The following is a 20,051-nucleotide window of genomic DNA, read 5'->3' on the forward strand; positions in this document are numbered from 1 at the left end:
CAAATTGAGTCAAATTTAACACTCCCGAAATGTATAAATGACTCCCTCCATTTTGGAGTTAATATAATGCTTTTGAAAGTGAAATGTATACATTACTCATGGAGTACATTTGAACACTTTGTTAAAATGTATTCCGTGAGTAATGTGTATATTTCACACTTTCAAAAGTGTTATTTTAACTCCAAAATGGAGGGAGTCATTTATACATTTCGGGAGTGTTAAATGCTTTTTAACAAAAGGAATCTTTCCAGAAATAAAAGCAAAGTATTTAACCTATTGATAACATTGAATGCACATCAAAACAATCCAGAAAGTTAAAATGTAACCTTAGTCTGGGATCATAGTAGAATTCTGTTCAATGTAAAGTTAAAAAAGGGCAAAATGCAAACAATTATTTTATCAAACTAGTTTTTATTAACGAACAAGTCCCTTTACATCATAGGTTACCTTAAAATAAATGAAAGCAAAATATAGGCATTTGTCATCACAATTATGTGAAAGCTGCTCATCAAATGGTCTGTATCTCTGTAATACTTCAAGTCCTGTACATGTCAGTGAATGTAAGTCCTGTGTCAGAGAAGTTGAGTCAATACCTTCGACTTTGCAACAGTACAGCAACAACATTCAACAGATGAAGAACAGTTGCAGGATATGAGTGGATCAGTTGTGTCCAGTTGCTAACAGTACAGTTCAGTGCATAGTTGTTTCACAGAGCAGGAAAGGCTGTGCAGATCCAACTTTCTCGAAAAATCCTGGAGTGCTGGTTCCCTAGACAACACAAAACCAGACCAATTACAATCAATACAATTTGTGTTTTATAAATACAGCAAGTTTATGGTGGAAAAAGTTCAACCATCTTAGACTTTCGTGACTCAAACAAGAAACTATTTTGGTTAGATTAAGACTTGAATTTACTGATTTCCAAGTAAATTAAAGACTTAATTCATCCAAAAATGTAAATTCTGTCATTAATTATTCACCCTTATGTTGTTCCAAACCAGTAAGAGTTTTGCTCATCTTTGGAAAACACTTTTTTTATTTTTTATAAAATCTAAGAGATTTCTGTCCCTTCATCGACAGCCTATTCAACTATCACTTCCAAAGCCACAGAAAGGTATAAAGGAAATCATAAGTAATCCATGTGACTCCAGTGGTTTAACATAATTTTTTTTTATGAAGCAACAAGAGTGCTTTGTTTTCACGAAAAGACAACAAAAAATTATTAATCTTCGATGCACGCTCACTTAACAACATCTGCTTTCACATCAACAACATGCACAACTCGTAATGTTCTCATGAACGCATGTTGGAAATTAATATTTTATAAATTAAGTGGTAAATGTTTTGTTGCTGCAAACACAGCACTTGCATAGTTTAATAAAATGTATGTTAAACCACTGGAGTCGCATGGAGTACTTTAATGATGTACCTTTACACCTTTCTGGGGCTTGAACGTGGTATTTGCGTGGACTGTCAATGGAGGGACAGAAACCTCTCAGATTACATTAAAAATATCCTCATTTGTGTTGTGAAGATGAAAGAAAGTCTTACATGTTTGGAACGAGATGAGGGTAAGTAATGACATAATTTCCATTTGTAGGTGAACTAACCCTTTAGGAATAAATTTAGACACGCACCTTAAGAAATCGCTCTAAATAGTCAGCTGACGGAAGAATCTTCGTTCCCTTCTTGTGGCTTTGTGATGTTGAAGGCAGGTGATGGGCAGAGATTTCCCAGTTAGTAGAGTCTAAAATTAAAAAGCAAGAAAACATCTACCTGTCAAATCATGAAAACAATTGGTTTGAAAACTAATTTTATTTAAGGAAAAGGAAAAGTAACTTTTGTAAAGTAATTTGACTGGACAAATTCAAAATGACTGTTATGAAACACAAAAATCTAGTTATACCAAATAGCAACAAAGCTATAATTTTTTTTTTAATGTTTATGCACATGATTATCTCAGTTATCTGTAAAATCTGACCCTCACCAGGTTCTAGTCTGTACAGCCTGGTTAGCCTCATGGTGCAGCATGGAAATGCTCCTAGCAAACACAAATAACAAAATCAATACATTTAAACATGAAAGCATATCCAAACATCAACCAAAATTTAATCTGATAAATACATTTTCATAAACATAATCTTAAATAATTACTTACACATTCTAAGAAAATTTGTTTTTCAGTAAAAATGAAAGTAGATAGTTTGAGGATAAATACATTATGATATTTGCACATCACAAATATTGTCATAAAACAAAATAACATTATAAAATACATATTGTAAATGAGTTAAAACACTTACTCTGTGTTTTCACCGTTAAAAGCAAACTCCGCGTCTGCACTGCGTCACGAGTCAAAGAAGATGCAGGGCATAACGTTAGTCTGTGAGAAAGGTTTAGGCGCGCACATCACATAAATATCGTTATAAAACATTATAATGCCATGAAATACATGTTGTAAATTAGGTTAAAAACACTTACTTTGGGTGTTTTCCCTGTTAACGTTACAAGCAAACCTTCTCGTCGTCAGCTCCGTATTGAATCAAATATGTCGCCTTTGAGAAAGATTTCGGCTCGTTTAAGAGCATTTAAATTTCTCTATAAATCATTATGTTGTAAAATACATATTGTAAATTAGATAAAACACTTACTTTCGTCGTTTCTCTGTTTAAAAGCAACCTCATCCTGGTCTGCTCCGCATCGCGCGTCAATAAAAATGCCTTTCTGAGACCGGTTTAGCCGTTCACAGCACATACATATTGTAATAAAACAATATAATGTAATAAAATGTTATAAAATGCACATATAAATGCGATAAAACACTTCATATCTGCGTTTTCCCTCCTCGTATGCCTTGCATCGCGAGTCAAAGAAAATGGCGTCTGTGAAAAAAGTTTCAGGTCGTTTCGTCGCGCCCAGCGCGTAAATGTCCCGGATGTAACTAATAACACTCTCTTGGTGTACATTTAGTAACTCTACATATTTACACCAGCCAGAGGGTGCGGTTTACACTAGCAGAGTTAATCCCTTGAAATTCAACACCAGAAATTTAACTCTTTACTCTAACTGTGCGTTCACACCGGACGCGAATAGCGCGTCAAATTCGCGCCTGCCGCGTCTATTTATACGCTTGACCACTTTGTGTGCATTCGCGCGTCAAGAGCGAAATTGACGCGCGTAAAATCAAAAGTTTGAAGCGAAATTTACGCGCGTCAGAGGCGAACGTTTCGAAACCTGTTGGCGGCCATCTTTTTTTTGTTTATCGAGCATTAGCATTAATCGAGAGAATCACCGCTCGTATATGCTCTGGAGAGCAGAAACAGCTGCGTAGGGGACATCGTCGCTGTACTCGGGTCCACCAAACCCTCCGGAGGGTTTCAGGAGGTAGGTTTGGTGGACCTAACGGTGAGGACGCTGACGAGGACAGCGTAGGCCGTATAAGCCTCGGCCTCGAGTGGTCGCTGCCTGACGAGCCCGCGCTGTACAGCCCGGCGCGAGGTTCACCCTCGCCCGCACCTAATCTGTGATTTATTTTTGTTTTGATAATAAATGGAGCCAGCCTTCAAAAGTGAAACCTGTCCTGTGATTTTTGTTTGTTTTTATACAGTAAATTGTGTTTGTTGTCTTTACATTAGATTAATAATGTTTCATATAATCTAGAATAGATATGGAATAAATATAGCATTCAATACAAAATGAGTATCTCTATTGAAATCGAGTTTTATGTTTTTATTTGCTTTATTGTGCATTTTAGTCATATTACAAAATAATTTATTGAGGCCAAACATAAAATAACATTATAAACTGTCACTTCACCACGTGACAGCAGCATGCAAGCAGGCTCCTGATTGGTTAACGCGGCGCGAATTGACGCAGAAGTTCAGATTTTTCAACTCGGGCGGCAGACGCGAATTCGCGTCAAACGCGTGAATGCACAAATAGCACTAATAAAATCATTCGCGCGTAACGCGCTTAACGCGCCAGACGCTCAATTCGCGTCATTCGCGCGAACTTGACGTGCGAATGAGGCGAATTCGCGTCTACCGCGCCGCGCTAAACGCCTCATTCGCGCCGCAGGAATTTTTTACGCGCGTAACGCGTCTTTGCATTGACTTAACATTGAAATCACTCGCGCCTGACGCGCTATTCGCGTCCGGTGTGAACGCACCTTAAGAGTCCTTAACACCAGGATTTCAACACTGGAGATTTTGCTGTGTACCTTGTAACCAATCAGATCAACGTGTGATCGTCAACCAGTGGATCTCTGAGCAGAGTGAGTGAGTGGAGGCGGGGCTCATTTGCATATTCATAAGTCCACGCATACTAAATGAGGCAACGGTGTCGAGTTACATTCAAAATATTTTAAGGCAAACAATTTTTTTTTTCAAGGAAATAATGTTTCAATATGCCATTTTGTTGATCAAAGATGAGTTTTAAGGGATACAATTATTGACAACAGGTGGACTTTAAGACTGTCTGTTATGCATCTTTAAAATTTAGTTGTAGGAGGCATTTTAATGAAATTATATATTTCTCCATTGGGTGGCGTTCTGATATTGTAATAACTGCCAGTTATTAAATGTGGGAGCTGACGAGCTAAACTACTCTATATTTTTTTTACTAGGCTAATTGCTAAAAGCACTCATATCCCATACACTGCTCAATCATGAGTGTCTCTGCGAGTGCAGCATCAGCAACACAAACCAGCAGGAGGCAGTATTGTCACCTTACTCCTTTTTTTTATTTATTTATTTATTCAGAACACAGAATAAGAACTGCACAGGCAAAACCCCATCTTACACATCTCTTTCCATGATGGTGAGAAACACATTTTTACATAACAAAGCAGTAAATGAACCAAGAACACTCAAACTAACTTAAACATAAACACACATAACTTTACTAACACAAAAACCCAACCATCTTGCTTTAATAACGCATAAATCAACTCCCAACAAACAATTACCCATAATGCACCCAGCTGCTAGCGCTGACTGCCAGGTCATTACAATATTAAGGGCACCTGGGTAACAACGAGACAACAGGTGTGTATTGGTAATAGGAAAGTTTTTGACTGCAAGAGAGTGCAGGACGGTACAGGTTTGTGCTAATGCGTGTTTGATTATGGTTAATTGGTAAAGAGTGATGTTTAAGGAACAATATGGACAGTGTGTGCGCTATATCTGCAAGGTATGGACTTCATATTTCTATGTTGTGAACTAGAAAGAATTAGACACCACAAGATGCTAATTAGCAAAAATGTTTATTAACTGAAGCACAATAAAGAAAGACACTGTTTGCATCTTACATCTACAGGCTACAAGAAGAAATGCAGCATGTACACAGAAGACAGTTTTTAACATCTGCAAGATTATGCTGATGTTGGATCTTTAAGCAAATCAACTCCTGAATGAATGCAATGAAAAGAAAAGGCCACAAACTTCCACAGCTTCTTAAACATCGGTGTGTTTTTAGTGCACATGCTTTACTTACGTCACACTTTATTTATTAGTAGATTCTGAATTCTTGCAACAAAAGAATCAAAATGATAAATTGAGATTTAAGAGTCTCAATAACTGTGTCTGCTTCAACCAATACTTGCTTGTCAGGGTGCAGATTTCTTGTTCAGCAAATTAAGGTGTTTATCAATCCTAACATGTGATCATCTCTAACATGTGAAGACAATACAGAACACGATAAAATCACAAGGAGAAATACAAAATAAAAACATCATAAATTATCAGCTACAGATATTCTCTGTATGTTCTATTATTATTTTTGTGCCATAATTAACTACAACAAAACAAATTTCTTAAGCATCTTGTGTAATCCACATTCTGGTTGTGTTTGAACGGCATCTCCGTTTTTAATTGGTAAACAAGCACTACATGGATTTACTACAGTTTTTTACTCACAGTAAGCGTGCTTTCACACTGGGCTCGTTTGCCCACAGTGTTGGTCTGGTTTCACACTCAACTTGATTCTATCGAACCCTGGTGCGTTTGCGTGCATCTTACGTCATCGCAAACGTGCACGCCACATATAGAAAAGAGAACGCGGTTCAATATATTATGTTTTTTATTAATTTGGAGCTATTATGCACAGCTGAGTGAACAACACTGGTTTACTGTGTTGACTTTCTGCTGATTGCAAATGCACTCTTGAGGAGAGATTTGTTGCTCTGATTCAACATGCTATGTGCGAATACACTGGAGGCTCACTCTCGCTCGCATCCAAGGTAAATCATCAACACTGCCATCCCTTACATGTGGTTTATTTAACTAAATACATCATAATCAGCTAAAACGCATACGCAAGTTACTTTACTTCCTGAAAAAGTGTGCACCGAGTCCGTGTTGCTTTCACATTCACGCAAACCGCGGCACGGTTCGAGTGCAACCGAACTCAGACCACCTCCTCCAGGTAGTCTCGGGTTCGGTACCCCAGTGCGCACCCGGGTCCACATTAGGGCTGGTCCGAATATCATTTTTTGAGCTTCGAAGCTTCGGTAGTAATGAACATTGAATATTCGAAGCTTCGGAGAGAGGGTGCTGAACATATTATTCTCTCTAATAAAGGCAGGAATCTCTATGTGTCTGTATGTCCGTTTGCATTTTGATTATTTCGAGAACCGTTCATCCAATCGACTTCACAAGGGAGTGCAGTGTCGCATTTGGTGCAATATAGATGGACACGCGAGACGCCACACGTTCAGAATTAATAAACTTTAGTAAACTACAGAACAGCACGAGCGGGAAGCGGCGCGCCTCACGCGGGTAGGGCTTATATGCTCCGAGAACGGACACTGCACTAGTGATACAAAATGCACACACACAGGTCTGTTAAATTAAGCAATACTTTTAAGGTAGCCTAGTCTAATATTTTTCTGACTAACAAATTACTGACACAGTAAAGGGTAGATTTAAATAAAGAGAAAGAAATTTAAATAAAGAAAAACGAAATTTAAATAAAGGAAAACGAAATTTAAATAAAGAATAAACGAAATTTAAAGCTCCAATATGTAGGAATTTTGTAATAAAATTTCCGAAAATAACTTGGACAGTGTGATATATTTCCTCCAGTTGTGTACTTAAAATATCTCAAAAGTCTCCAAAGATTTTTTATTTCAGAGAAATTCCGATTTTAAATAACTGGCCGTCCCGGAAAAGAAATGTCGCGCCTCAGTGACGCAATGTCCGCTCTATCCTTTTTTTCCGGTGTGGACCATGTGATAGGATATTCCACCACACCGGATTTTTATTTTATTTTTTTACAACAACTTTATTGAGTTTTTTTTTCTTATCACAATAAACAATAAAGACATCTGACAAAGAATAAAAAAGAATAAAATAAAAAATATGACCCACCACACCGGAATATCACGGTCAAATGCGGAAGTGGTGGTTAAAGCGTTATTGCCATAGACTGTATGGTTATAGCTGTTATGGATCACGATTACTCTTTGGCGAGCATTGAAGTGCCAACAAAACGAAAGCGTCCATATTCGGATACACGCGGAGTCACGGACTGTGTGACAAACGGAGGAATAAAACCCGGATAAATATCGGCAGGCGTTTTCGAGATGGAGAGAGCTGCGCGACTATCTTGGACTTGACAGAGACTCTGCTCTCGCGAGTGTATTTATTGACAGGTAAGACATGCAACTGTCAATAATAGCACTTATAAACAAAGTTATATTGCTCTTTGTACTTCGGTAAGGCTTTTTATCACGTGTGGTGACCGAGATTATGGCAGTACAATTAAATACAATCGGATATGTTGTTAAAAAATATATTTAGTCATTACTTGCAAATGTTCGTTCAAATTTACTTTTAGATATTGGTTTGAAGCGTCATCAAGCTTCGCCTTTGTTATTGTTGGAAACTGCGCCCTCTTGTGGTCACATACAAAAGTTACATACTGGAGCTTTAAATAAAGAAAAACGAAATTTAAATAAAGAAAAACGAAATTTAAATAAAGAAAAACGAAATTTAAATAAAGGAATACGAAATTTAAATAAAGAAAAAACGAAATTTAAATAAAGAAAAACGAAATTAAGTTAAATTAAAAACGAGATTAATTTAGATTGATAATAAGGGGTAAAAAGGCTAATACATTTTGTTTCTATTATTCTATTTTCCACAATGTCAAAGCAACAGCTTAACCCAAAACACAAGCTCAGGCATGCACTTCGGTCCATACAAACTCCGCTGTTCTGCGCTCTAGCCAGAGAACACTCCGGTTCCTGGAACACGGCGTCGGTTCTATTTCTAGCATGCACGCGTTTTCCGCTTTTTTTTATTTTTTTTTATTTATTTTTTTTTTTTATTACGATCTGCGTTGTGTTGTGTAGCTGAAGGAAGACACGGGGCGACTGGATCTGCTGCTGATCTGGAGAGTTTATTTTTTGTGGATATTTGGATGCAGATAGAGCTGGATGAAATAAAGAGAGTACAGCATGAAATGTTTGCTTCTGTGATTTGATCTCCTCTCCTCAGCACGCTCAAAGCAGACCGAGCACATCACAATGACAGTAAATAATCGAATTGACAATAAAATGGATGAAAACATTACAAACAATATTTAAGGAAAATAAATTGTCACAACAATTAATAAATTGTTACAATGAACAAAAGTGAGCCATACCTGGATGAAATTAATTAATCGGCCAAAATCACCGCATTCAGTCGACGCACACACATACACTCAAACCGCTGTACTCAGCTATAAAACTATTATATCCAATCCATCCATGCATAAAATACTTCGTAACACATTCCTAACACTCTTAACATGAATATAATTAAACATTATGTACTCAATCCAACTTCTGAAAACTTTGACACTTTATATTGAAAGAGCACCGCTAGCTGCTTACCTCTCCTCAGCACGCTCAAATCAGACAGAGGACGCAGCACGGGCAGAACAGAAATGACGTCATGACGCCAGTACAATTAATCAACTCTTTTTCCGAAATAATACTGATAAAAGTTCAAAACTAAATTACTATGTCTTTTTAAACAAAATAATATGAAGTAAATAAAAACAGAGGAAGGATTATTAGTGAAACATTCATTTACATTGTTAATACACACTATGAATAGAAACATCTGTCACATTTGATTTTAGTGGGATGTACAGTTGGGAATCATCTGCATAAAAATGGAAAGCGATATTAAATTTTCTAATAATTTTTCCTAGGGGGAGCATGTAGCATGCAGAAGAGTACTGGACCCAAAATGGATCCCTGGGGGACACCATGAAGCACAGGTGCAGGGGATGAAGAATACTGGCCTATGTTAACTGAGTAAGTTCTTTGATGGAGATAAACCAGTTTAGAGCAGTGCCCTTGATGCCAACCCACTGTTCAAGACGCTCTAGTAGTGTACCATGGTCTACAGTGTCAAATGCAGCACTAAGATCCAACAAGACTAAGATGGCATTATTACCTGAGTCAAGGATGAGCAAGAGGTCATTTGTCACCTTTAGCAGGGCTGTCTCTGTGCTATGGCGAGTTCTGAACCCGGACTGAAATGGCTCAAGGGTCTCTGTGGAATTGAGATATGAGAGCAGCTGCGTTAACAACACCTTCTCCAAGATTTTTGAAATAAATAGCAGTTTGGATATGGGCCGGGAATTATTGTGACATTTTGCATCTAGATTATGTTACTTTAGCATGGGCTGGACAACCGTGTGCTTAAGATATGTGGGAACAGTGCCGGAGGCAAGGCTAGAATTAAGGATAACTAGAATAGAGGGACCAACAACATCAAAGGCATCCTTGATGATCTGTGGTGGAATGGGATCGTGTGGGGTTGTTGATATTTTCATGTGTTTAACAATGTCCCATAGCTCATTGTAGGACACTCCTTGAAATTGATCAAGTGTAGCTGTAGTTATAGGGTGGAGTGGTATGGTGTCAGAAACAACATGAGCAAACTGTGCTCTGATGTGGTCAATTTTCAGAGTAAAAAACTTCACAAACTCTTCACAATTATTAATGGATGCCTCAATTTCTGGATAGACTTGTAACTATTGAGTTAATAGTATTAAATAGAATTCTAGGGCGATGAGAATGTCTAGTGATAATATCCGAAAAATGCTAGATGACCTCTGACCTAATATAACTCTGATTGTGTTCGGCTGAAAGAAGAAAGTCATATAAACCTTACATTGTTCATGGAAAGAAAAATTCTGAAATGTTTTAGTTGGATGTTCACTTACATTTTTTTAATGTTAATGCTTGTTTCAGAAAACATTCAAAAGTAACATTCCCATATTGTTTGGAAAATAACAAAAGGATATGTTTCCTCAATGTTCGCACAGCAAAGAAAAATATTTAAAAAACTAGACGGTCAATTAACCAAACATGTCATTAGCTGGGCTTGTTTTTACCATATTTTGCATTTGGTGGCTGAAGGGTTATTAGTTGTCAGGGAAAGTTCATCTGTTATCATTAGCCAGACACAGCGCGGGTGTCATAGAAATGGAAATCTCTGCTGACACTCTTTGAATGTTATTTTCAATGTAAAATATGAATGTCTACAGGCGCTTCACGTAAAAAGTTTCCAAACAGAGCATCACAGGCTTTACAAAGTGGACGGATCCCACACAACCTTTCTCGTCCCTGAAAAGAGCAGTTCAGTTGTGCATCAGTGTGATCATCTGTTGGCGTGTCGTCATGATGAGGATTGATTTGATCTTTGTGCTGTTGTCAGGTGAGTTTATGATATTGAATCTGCATCTTACATAAGTATGAATATGATTTTCAAGAAATTAAATAATGGATTATGCAGGGATTCCCAATTTGTTTTTGTCAATGAACCCTTTTGACTTAAAATATTTACCCTTGGGCTTGATGGGGGTGGGCGATATGACGAAATCTTCTAACAAGATACGAGGTATTTTATTTCACGATAACAATATATCACAATATAGTTATTTTTAGCTTTAAAGGTCCCGTATTATGCCACTTTTCACAAGATGTAAAATAAGTCTCTGATGTCCCCAGAGTGTGTATGTGAAGTTTTAGACCCATCAGATAATTTTTTACAGCATGTTTAAATTGTAATTTTTTGGGGCTCAGAAAAACGCGCTGTTTTAGTGTGTGCCCTTTAAATGCAAATAAGCTGCTGCTGCACGGCACTCGCGCTCAGTCCCTCAGGACAATATCATCTCACGGAATGATGATAATATCAGAAACTCTCAGTAACGGTGTTCATTTTGAGTCGGACAATAATGCCTACAGAGTCAGAGTGCTGTATAGAGATGGAACAAGTATTGTTTAGTAGTTTAATTACGGTTATAACGTATTTGTCATTTGCTTGTATGTATCCATTATTAATAGCCTACACGTCTGCTGTTTCGGACCAGGTCCGAATGATGATCAAACATATACTGATGAGTTTAATAAAGTTTTTTGTACATAACACAAAAGATGAAGCGTCAGTTTCACTCCAGAAAATCACAGTAAGAGCTGAGTAAACACAGTATAAGAAGTGCGTAACATAAATGAATTTCGGTAGAGTTGAGGGAGCATTTTCTTTAAAAACAAAATAATTCCACCTCGTCTTCAGCGGCTGCTTCAGATTTCGGGAGTAAATAGAGAGAGCTATGTGGATTAATACATCCAGCCACACAACACCTACAACGCTTGGAAGACATTCTCGTCAGTGCAGCAGCTGTGAACTCGATCAGGGCGGGGCTGTGTTGAAACGGCAGTGTCTGTCAACACTCGTGGGCGGGGCCTGTGGCTTTAGTGACGTCACTAAAACGGCATTCTGAAAACAGGTCGTTGGGAGACACTGCTGATGATTTATGGGGATTAATAAAAAAGGAGTGAGTGGATTTTTATCACTATTGGGTGGTTGTGTACACACACTGCCAATACACATTTATGTCCAAACAGCATGAAAAAGTGAATTTTGCATAATAGGTCCCCTTTAAATAAGGTTTTTATGATATCACATTGTTTTAAACCATTGAAATTTCATAATTCTTAACACCATTTTCAATATCACAAAAACGACTAGCCTAACTATAAAAAAAAAAGTTTTGGGTTAACGTGTTAATGTCTCTCCAAAGCTCTGAGCTCCGCTGTGAATTCCCGTGTATTTTACATTATTCCTGAGAGTATGAGCTGGTCAGATGCACAGACGTACTGCAGACAGAAACACACTGATCTCGCCACTATTGATGACCAGGCGGAAATTGCTGAGCTGTTAACTTTCCCCAACTTTAAAGAATACATGTGGATTGGACTCTATCGGAAGACAAGGACTTCTCCCTGGATCTGGTCCGATCAGAGCAAATCCGAGTTCAGATTTTGGAGAAGAGGACAGCCGAACAACTATGGTGGCAAACAGTTTTGTGTGCTCATACTTCCTGATGGATCCTGGAACGACGAGGTGTGTCTGGCAAAATGTCCATTTATCTGCTATGGTGAGTTGTTTGCAATTTAACTTAACTGCTCATAGGATTGATTTTTTAAAATAAAACAAAAATGACCAAATATAGAGATACAAGGTTTCCGCCTGACTGGAATGCTAATTCTCCACGGCACACTTGACAGCCTGTCACGGCACAATGGTTGGGAAACACTGCATTAACTTATGTTAACAGAGTTTTGCCTTATTAGTAAATGTTAGAAATTAACATGGTAAAATCCTGTAAGGGTATGTCTGTGCAAATTAATGAATTAATATTTAAATGTTGCTAGTAGCACCAGCCGCGGCGCTACCATTGAGGTCCGGGCCCGCTCATTTTCTACTATGGTTTTGTACGTTTCTTCTTTTGGATCCATTTGCGATCCATTCCATTCTAAACAAACAACGCAGTTTACATGCTTCGTCCTTGTTACATTATTCATTAAGATAATAATTAATAAATGCACGCACAATTATCAGTGAACTTGATAAATGTTGCAGATATGTTTTACTATGCACAAACAAATGCCTTTAAACTTAAGTGTGCAAAATTCAGAATTAAATGAATGTGCAGCAATTTGTACAAATAGACAATTGTAATTGAAATTGTAATTGTATTAAAAAAAGCAACAAAAAAATTCCTGTAAGTTTTTTTTATTTTTTTATTATTTACCGATGCTAAATTAGCCTACGCATTAAATTCAGGTAGGCTGCTGATTCGCTGTCCTCAGTGCGCAGAAAAGCACTGAAACGGAGATGAAGGCAAACCATGTCCTTTTTTTATTTATTTATTTTTTGGCTTATTTTAACTGGCCCATCCAGTTTTCTGAAGGCCCACCTACAATCCTGGCGCCGCTAGTAGCCTACTCAGACTTGTCCGGCTAGTTACCGGCAAATGATCTCCATAGCAACGCCTAAAAACAAATGCCGCAGCTGTCAGAGTGGTAGAAAGAATGCTGCTGAGGACTTTGACAAACAGTTAAATGTGTCCAATCAAAATGTACACAAGCTTCGCGATTTAAGATTAATGTGTCCAATCAAAATACACAAAAACAATTACGTAGACTTAAACATTTTTTATATCAAAACACATTCGAACATCATGGCGGAAAACAAGAAGAAGTGCAGACAGCATAGTGTTGAGTACATTAAACTAGATTAAAGACGCATCTCTTCAGCCAGGCATTCATATAATACTTTTAATCTTACAGTTACATCCGACCTCTAGTTCATAAACGCCAGAGGAGAACTGGCCCCCGACTGAGCCTGGGTTCTCCCAAGTTTTTTTTTTCTCCATTAGGTCACCTGATGGAGTTTTTCGGCTGCCTTTCTGTACTTAATTTACTTACATTCAGGTGGTTGAGGAGTTGACCGATAACCACCTGCTGCGTTACACCGATCACTTGAGGGCAGTGAAGGCGGACATGGAGATCCGTTTCAGGGACCTCGATCAATTGGATGTCCCTGAATGGGTGATGGAGCCATTTCAAGTGGATATGTCCAGGAGTGAGGCCGAAATTCAAGAAACTCTCATCGACCTCCAAAATGATGAGGAGGCCAAGGCAACCTTTCGGGCTTGTGGCTGGCGTGTCATGTGGGCCACGCATGGTCAGCGTTTCCCTCTTTTGTGGAAGAGGATTCGTCTTCTGTTCCTTGCTTTTCCGACGTCATACCTTGTTGAGCAGGGGTTCAGTCAAGCTTTGCACATGCAGACGAAGTACCGCAGCCGTCTCAATTTGGTTACCTCAGGCGCACTCCGGCTCAAGCTGACATCCTTGTGTCCTGATGTTAAAAAGTTGTCTGCCAATCACCAAGCTCAATTGGCTCACACTAATGACCGTAATTAGTTACGGTGGCTGTTTGTCATTGGCTGTTTGTCGTCGCTGTTTTGTCGCCTTTGTCGTTTTTTCTTCGGTTCAGTTCAGGTGGCCGAGCTGTTGTCTTTGTTCGTCATTTGAAATCAAATGATCGTTTGTAGGCTATTCAAATTTGAAAGCCACTTGATTGGTTAATCTTAAAGTGTGGTGTGTGTGAGAGCTTGAATTTGTTTGAATTTTAAATACATACATTTGCAATACCTTTCAAACAGTCCATGTGTTTTTGCTTTTTCCCCCCAAACACAATATTTCTCAACTTGAGGCTTTTACATGTTGGTTAAATAAAATAAGCAACTTCTGTTTCAGTTTCAGTTTTTCGGGGTGGGGTGGGGTGGGGTGGGGCGGGTGGCGTTAAGAGGACTATGAATAGGTCAGGGAGCGTTTGTTCAAAAAAGGTTGAGAACCACTGGTTTAGATGAACTAATACAGTGAACTAATCTGAACAAATGAGACCTTGTCTTAAGGTTTTAAGGAAATTTACATTTTTCTTGGACAGCTGCTTGTCATTGTCACTTATTTTAACTTCTTTATTAACCTGAGAACTTCTTCATGTGTTTTTCTCTCACAGATGATAAAGAGATGAAGAGACAGATCGTGAGATTGGAGGTGAAATCAAGTCCAAATTTGGATTTGAATGATCCTGAAGTGAAGAAAGAGATTTTAATGAAGGTTAGTTCAATACACTGAACATTGAAGATATATTAATGACTTACCAAGAGCCTTGTGTGATAAAGGTCTGTGTTCTTCAGATAGAGCAGATGCTGAAAGAGAAACAAATTTCTGGAGATGAAGAAACAAATTTCTGGAGATGAAGAAAATGTCTTTCAGAGAATGTGGTATCAGAAGAATGAAGTTTCTAAGACGCCCTGCAGCTGAATCAGGAACTGACCGTCTCATTTTAGTTGTAAATGTTCTGGCTGGGAAAGTTATGAACAAACCTTCTTCCAGTAACGTTAACAGAACGTTTGTTCAAAGTTAGCTGGTCTTTTATAATCTATAAAGCACAAAAACATAATTTAAACGTTTATTTTGATGTTAGTCTAACATTTTTTAAATGATAATACTTATTTCAGAATGTCCAGAGAACATTCAAAAGTAACGTTCCTGTTTGCGTTATGATGAAATGTAATGTCCGCATAACCAAGAAAAAACACTTTTAAAACATTAAAAAAACTGGATGTTTTGAACTTTAACAGAACATTCAGAAATAACTTAAATTACTCTGTCATTTATGGTCATACAGAAAAAATAAATATATAAAAAGAATCTGTGATATTTCTACTTTTGTATGTGTCCACTTACAATCAAATCAAAACATTGTGCTTTTGTAAAATAAAGAAAATAAACAGGGTGTGCGTTCTGCCTCTCCGTCGCGGTGAACTTTTTTTTCTTGAGCAGGTCTATAAACTGAAACCAAACTCAGGGAATACTTGCCACACATTTATGAGCCATATACCTTTATAAACATTTAAGTGTGTACTTTTAAATGATCAGATTCAAACTGAAAACAAATATTCTCTGTTTAAGTAATTTGTATAAAACCAACAAGATGTCCAGTATCTCAAACGCTTGCTCATTAGTTTTAATTTGACCACGCCCACGCGCGCAAAAGAGATTCCCCTTCAAATCTCCACATGGAATGCGAACACGCTCATTACCTCAACAACAAAACACCAAAACACTTCACTTCACTTTTCGTCGAGTTTGAAAGACGCGCCTGAGCTTACATTGGATTTACCTCAGAAGAAGAACGCGATTTGAAGACAAGAAAGATGTAAGGTAAGAAATTCTTACATATTAGTTTGTTATTGTTGCATAAATTTCACATTGCAGTTGAACTGTTGCTAGATACACTCACCTAAAGGATTATTAGGAACACCATACTAATACTGTGTTTGACCCCCTTTCGCCTTCAGAACTGCCTTAATTCTATGTGGCATTGATTCAACAAGGTGCTGAAAGCATTCTTTAGAAATGTTGGCCCATATTGATAGGATAGCATCTTGCAGTTGATGGAGATTTGTGGGATGCACATCCAGGGCACGAAGCTCCCGTTCCACCACATCCCAAAGATGCTCTATTGGGTTGAGATCTGGTGACTGTGGGGGCCATTTTAGTACAGTGAACTCATTGTCATGTTCAAGAAACCAATTTGAAATGATTCGAGCTTTGTGACATGGTGCATTATCCTGCTGGAAGTAGCCATCAGAGGATGGGTACATGGTCATAAAGGGATGGACATGGTCAGAAACAATGCTCAGGTAGGCCGTGGCATTTAAACGATGCCCAATTGGCACTAAGGGGCCTAAAGTGTGCCAAGAAAACATCCCCCACACCATTACACCACCACCACCAGCCTGCACAGTGGTAACAAGGCATGATGGATCCATGTTCTCATTCTGTTTACGCCAAATTCTGACTCTACCATCTGAATGTCTCAACAGAAATCGAGACTCTCAGACCAGGCAACATTTTTCCAGTCTTCAACTGTCCAATTTTGGTGAGCTCGTGCAAATTGTAGCCTTTTTTTCCTATTTGTAGTGGAGATGAGTGGTACCCGGTGGGGTCTTCTGCTGTTGTAGCCCATCCACCTCAAGGTTGTGCGTGTTGTGGCTTCACAAATGCTTTGCTGCATACCTCGGTTGTAACGAGTGGTTATTTCAGTCAAAGTTGCTCTTCTATCAGCTTGAATCAGTCGGCCCATTCTCCTCTGACCTCTAGCATCAACAAGGCATTTTCGCCCACAGGACTGCCGCATACTGGATGTTTTTCCCTTTTCACACCATTATTTGTAAACCCTAGAAATGGTTGTGCGTGAAAATTCCAGTAACTGAGCAGATTGTGAAATACTCAGACCGGCCCGTCTGGCACCAACAACCATGCCACGCTCAAAATTGCTTAAATCACCTTTCTTTCCCATTCTGACATTCAGTTTGGAGTTCAGGAGATTGTCTTGACCAGGACCACACCCCTAAATGCATTGAAGCAACTGCCATGTGATTGGTTGATTAGATAATTGCATTAATGAGAAATTTAACAGGTGTTCCTAATAATCCTTTAGGTGAGTGTATATGGTGAATATTATAATATTTAGACCTATGTTTACTGTTACTGTGTTTGTGGATATCTGCTCAAACGTAGATATGTATATGGTAACCATAATGTTTCATATTTTGCAGCGCGATCGCGTTTGAATGTATCATATTTTGGAACGCGATCGCGTTTGAAAAGCAAAACGCACCAAACGGCTTCATGTTTTTACTATTATCTCATTTCATATCATCATAACAAATGGAAACATTTGAAGTAACATATGATAATCAATATATTTTTCTCTAGCTTAGTTGTTACTGAAATCTTTTGGAAGATTTACAGGCTGCTATAGGTTATTGTTATTATTATTTTATGCAGCACTGCGCATAGCCTATGCCTACAAGGCACAACAAACCTGGTGTTCATTATATTATATATTGTTGGAAACATTTGTGTGTGTGTGTGTATTCTGTGAATTTTAAAAAGCAATTTTAACCAGAAAAATCTAAAATTTATTCCCAAAATCGTGCAGGCCTTTCTCTTGATATCAGTATGTTCACTTTTTTTTTTCTTTCAGGGCCCAGATGCCACTGAGTCCTGCTGACTTCAACATTCACATGAGTCTCTGTACATGAACATGGTAAAGTGAAAATCAAACACCTTGAAAATGAAAGGTATGTACATTGTTTTTAGGAATGGCACAAAGGTCTCTGTCTTTGGATCATTGTTTTCAATAAGTGCTTTTTTGTCATTTGTTTTGTATCTTTGAATTATGTTGTGTTGTAAATAAATCCAAACAATCAAAAAGCCATTCTTTTTAAAATCTCCTCATTCTTTGTGCAAGGTTGCTCAGAATGATAGGGCCTGATAGCTCATGATAGGGCCTGATAGCTCCTAATAGGGCCGTTAGGGGAGGGTCTTTGTCTTTCTCAGGTGTGAAAAGCTTACATATTAATGACCTCCCGCATTAAGGCTTTCTCACACAAAACACGTTGTACAATTTTTAAATCAATGTATTGTCTTATCTGAATGAGCAGTCAGGGCGATTTTCACATAGTTTTGGAGCAAATATTCTAGGCTACGTGATACAATTTTCAAAAGTCTTGTGAAGAAATAATCAGTATGGGTTTCATGGCCTTATTTCAGTGAGATTTTATATTTTATACTGATATATTATTGTAGCAGAGTTTGTGCTGAATACAGTGTAATCAGACTTTAGCCATGAAAATGTCACAAGTAACAGAAATAAGCACAAATGTCAGAGCATGTCAGAACACCTCCAGGGCCCAGAAAACAGCTCAGACCCCAGACCGCTGGTACCAGTCGGCCGCTAACCAGGGCTTCAGTGCTGAAACGCAGCTCTGAGTCACTCTGATTCGAAAGCCGCCGGAAGCCCAGGCTCTGTGAGGCACTCGGGCATTCAACCAGCGTTGCAACGGGCGCATACGCAGTAGACCCAGCTGAAGCACTGCTGCAGCTGAAGCCATACAACCCAGCATCCTCTGAAATGTCTTGAGAGGTGCGGTGCTGGTGCAGGTGTCGGATGCAGCGCGCGCGCTGTGTCGAAAGGCGGGCCGTCATTGCCACAGAGTCCAGATCCAAACCCAGGAAAGAGGTTGACTGACTGGGCAGTAATGAGCTCTTGGTCCAGTTGACCGTGAGACCCAGGCTTTCCAGGTGGCTGAGAAGCACTGTTCTGTGAGCGATAAGCTCTTCCTCTGACTGTGCTAGAATCAGCCAATCGTCCAAATAGTTCAAAATTCGCATTCCCTGACCTCTCAGGGGAGCGAGAGCCGTGTCCATGCACTTCGTGAATGTACGGGGTGCTAAAGACAGGCCGAACGGCAGGACGGTGTACTGATATACCTGACCGTCGAAGGCGAATCTCAAGAATGGCCTGTGTCGGAGTATTATCTGGATCTGAAAGTAAGCGTCTTTCAGATCGAGGGAGATAAACCATTCCCTCGGGCGAATCTGCTTGAGGATCTGCCTGATTGTGTGCATTTTGAACGGTCTTTTCATAAGAGCTTTGTTCAAATATCTCAGATCCAAAATCGGTCTGAGAGCTCCGTCCTTCTTGGGAACGAGGAAATAACGGCTGTAAAAGCCTGACTCGCTCAGAGAAGGGGGTACCGGTTCTATAGCCCCTTTGCACAGAAGTGTCGCTATTTCTGCCCGAAGTAGATGTGCTACTTCCCCATTCACTCTCGTCTCGGTTCGCGCTTGAAAGCGCGGGGGGCGGCGAGCGAACTGCAGAGTATAGCCCTTTTTTACTGTGCTCAGCACCCATTCTGACGCGCCTGGAATAGCTTCCCACGCTTTCGCGTGTGCAGCTAGGGGCAGAATGGCCTCCGGGCTCCGATTGCCGCATATCGCGGGCTCGAGAGCTTGGTACGGAGGTGCTTAAATACGGCTCTCGGTGCTTAAATACGGCGGCTTGCATACAGCGATGGCTGGCCGTTCCCGCAGGAAAAACGAGGCATTTTGATAAAAACGCCTCGTGTTCTTTTAGGAGAGAAATGAGAGAAAGTATGTGTCGCAGGGCGAGCTCACACAGCAATGAAAGGATATGTCGCCGGATAGCGTAGCAGGCACGGATGGCTGAAGGCGGCGAAGGCGGCCGGCTTCCTTAGGCACTTCCTAAGCTTGCTGGTCGCTGGTTTCAACGGTGGCGGCTCTCAAGATCCAGCGATGCGAAGAGCTTCGCTGAAGTCAA

The 20,051-nt window shown here is 39.2% G+C and overlaps 1 long non-coding RNA gene across 1 annotated transcript; it reads right to left on the minus strand.

Annotated features, from left to right (window-relative positions):
• Positions 1-406: 406 nt before the first annotated feature.
• LOC311079750 lies at positions 407-2,155 on the minus strand. Its single transcript, XR_014605451.1, has 3 exons — positions 1,988-2,155; positions 1,638-1,747; positions 407-768 (listed from the first exon to the last, which is right to left on the minus strand). It is a non-coding gene; the product is annotated as an uncharacterized lncRNA (long non-coding RNA).
• Positions 2,156-20,051: the final 17,896 nt, after the last annotated feature.

Source organism: Abramis brama, assembly GCF_963993115.1.
Source record: "Abramis brama genome assembly, chromosome: 3".
Taxonomy (NCBI): Eukaryota; Metazoa; Chordata; class Actinopteri; order Cypriniformes; family Leuciscidae; genus Abramis; species Abramis brama.